Source organism: Schistocerca cancellata, chromosome 8 (genome assembly GCF_023864275.1).
Source record: "Schistocerca cancellata isolate TAMUIC-IGC-003103 chromosome 8, iqSchCanc2.1, whole genome shotgun sequence".
Taxonomy (NCBI): domain Eukaryota; kingdom Metazoa; phylum Arthropoda; class Insecta; order Orthoptera; family Acrididae; genus Schistocerca; species Schistocerca cancellata.
In genome coordinates this window covers 606,203,106-606,205,654 of record NC_064633.1, presented here as the reverse complement: position 1 = coordinate 606,205,654, position 2,549 = coordinate 606,203,106, and the positions used below count along the sequence as shown (strand labels likewise).

General features: G+C 43.1%; 1 pseudogene; it reads left to right on the top strand.

The window, feature by feature from the left end:
• The first annotated feature begins 913 nt into the window (after nt 1–913).
• On the top strand, nt 914–1,031 carry LOC126096119 (5S ribosomal RNA; annotated as a pseudogene).
• Nucleotides 1,032–2,549: the final 1,518 nt, after the last annotated feature.

Genomic DNA, 2,549 nt, shown 5'->3' with positions numbered 1-2,549 from the left:
GAAAAGGTTACTGCCCTTCTTCAGGAACCACACGTTTGTCTGGCGTCTCAACAGATACCCCTCCGTTGTGGTTGCAGGTGGCACCTAAGGTACGGCTATCCGTATCACTGAGGCACGCAAGGCTCTCCCACCAACGGCAAGGTCCATGGTTCATGGGGGTGGGGAAAGAAATCATATTGTGATCGAAGATTGGAATAAAAAGTATTTGACAGTATTGGATCACTGTTTGTATACGCGACCATGTAGCAGTTGGTGCAGCATATTGTGTCTCATCTCAGTACACAGTAAATTTTCGTTGCCGTATCGATGTTGTTACAAGTTCTTAGACCAGAGTTGGTTGCTTCTGCTGTTGCTGATTTTCACATCGAAACATGCATCCATGTTATAGATTATTTCAAATCCAAGAATTAACCAGTCATTACTCATTCAGTACTGTGGCTTCAAAAGACCGATCAAACGTGACCTCTTCGCAAAAGATCAGCAAGTAGAAACCGCGAGTTCAGACCTCAACGTATAAAATTGGAATGAGAATTTATTGTTCCCAAGCGTGCTAAGTAACGAGGTGTAAGATTCACTTAAATAATAATTCAAAGTCATTTTGATATAGGCATTCATCGCGTTGCATTCGAAGTTCTTAAGAGGTAACTTTGTGAGATGTCACAAATGTCACTGAATACTCGTAGGAAACTGTAGCTGTATTTAATATATAGATGCATCTATATCAACTTGTATCAGTAAGGAATAAAAGACGTTGAAAAAAGCTGAGACAATACAAATGCGCTGTTTGCGTTTCAGCACTTCGTGTATTGTCTCGACTTAGTGCAGAGACATAATAGAGGAGATTTAGTGCATAGCTGAGATGCTAGATTGTCTCCTTTTAGCCTTTAATAATTAAATCAAGTTTATCCACTGAGCCAACGGCCTTGCCGCAGTGGGAACACCGGTTCCCGTCAGATCACCGAAGTTAAGCGACGTCGGGCTGGGTTAGTACTTGGATGGGTGACCATCTGGTCTACCGAACGCTGATGGCACGCGGGGTGCACTCATCCCTTATGGTGCAAAGTGAGGAGCTACTTGATTGAGAGGTAATGGCTCCGGTCTCGGAAACTGACATAATGCCGGAAGAGCGTGTAGTGGGACGAAATTGAAGCGTCACCCAACCACCAGGATTGTTGATTACAAGTCTGCACATGGTCATATATCGAAAGAGAACCATTTATAAAAACTTACGTCGTTACACTACACCGTGGCGACCTTAAAAGCAGGACTTGTGTGCAACTAAGACACACAGGTACGAAACAATTAAAACATCAAGAGTCCTTCGGAAGTCAACGCGAGTCTTCGTGGAGCCTTCACCAGCCAGCGGCGACTTCGCGGGTGTGGGCAGCTGACGGGGCGCAGCCAAGCAGTACGGTCACGCAGTTATTCTACGAAAAGGCGCATCTGTTGGGCAGCAGCTGAACGCTGCAAACCCCGACAACCTTTTTTCTCCTAAACTAACAGGTCCAGTACGTCAGCTAGGGGGCGTTCCTCCAGCTGGTATTAGAGGTGTTGCTGAGGGCTTCGCCTGTCTACGGTGGTGCCGCGCGTGGTTGCAGCCAGTGACGTCTCCGGTGTTGGACTCAGCGTCCTGCCGGTTGCGGAAGCGGGGTCGCAGCATCTCAGCGGCTGCACCGACGGCTGTTGCTTCTGCAGCCCATAGCAGCACACTGATCACCGAGAACTACAAACTACAATATTAGTGTCCGGTGAGTTTGTTTCAAGTTGGAAGTGCAGTGTTGTACATAGGGAGTGTGCTTTTACAGGATTGTTGATTACAAGTCTGCGTGTGTAACTAGTTAATATCTTACAACAATGTCGGGAAGTGAAATGTCAGACGAAGAGCAATCTATGTCCGATAGGAGCATGAGAGCCCTTTTTAGGGCGATCGCTAAATTGAAACAATCTAACGAAGAATCTGCTGCTAGATTAAAAGAGGAACTAAAACAGGAATTAAAACAGTCTAACGAAGAATCTACTGCTAGATTAAAAGAGGAACTAAAGCAGGAATTAAAACAGTCTAACGAGGAATCTACTGCTAGATTAAAAGGGGAGCTAACAAAATCTACAGACAGGTTACAGGAATATCTTAATGAAACCAGTCGAGAATTAAGTGATAAAATAGAGGCTTCTAAAGTTGAAATGCAGGAAAAACTAGTAGAACTTAGTAATAAGATTGCGGATAGTTGTAAACGGATAGAAGAACATATCGAGGAATCGCGTGAGGAAAAAGCTCGTATGCGAAATGATATTACTGACTTAACCAAGAGACTAGATAATGTCAATGTCTTAGTTGTAAATGAAATAGAGAAAAATAACGATAAGTTACGGGATGAATTTTCTATGCAAACAGAAACTGTTCGTAGAGAATTATTAGAATCTATTAAAGAGGTTTCTACCAAACCTGTAGAGATTTCTTCAAATAGATAATGTAGAATTAGAGATACTAACTCATCGAGTAGAAAAAGATCATACTGAAATAGAAACCATGAAATATTTAATTACCGAAA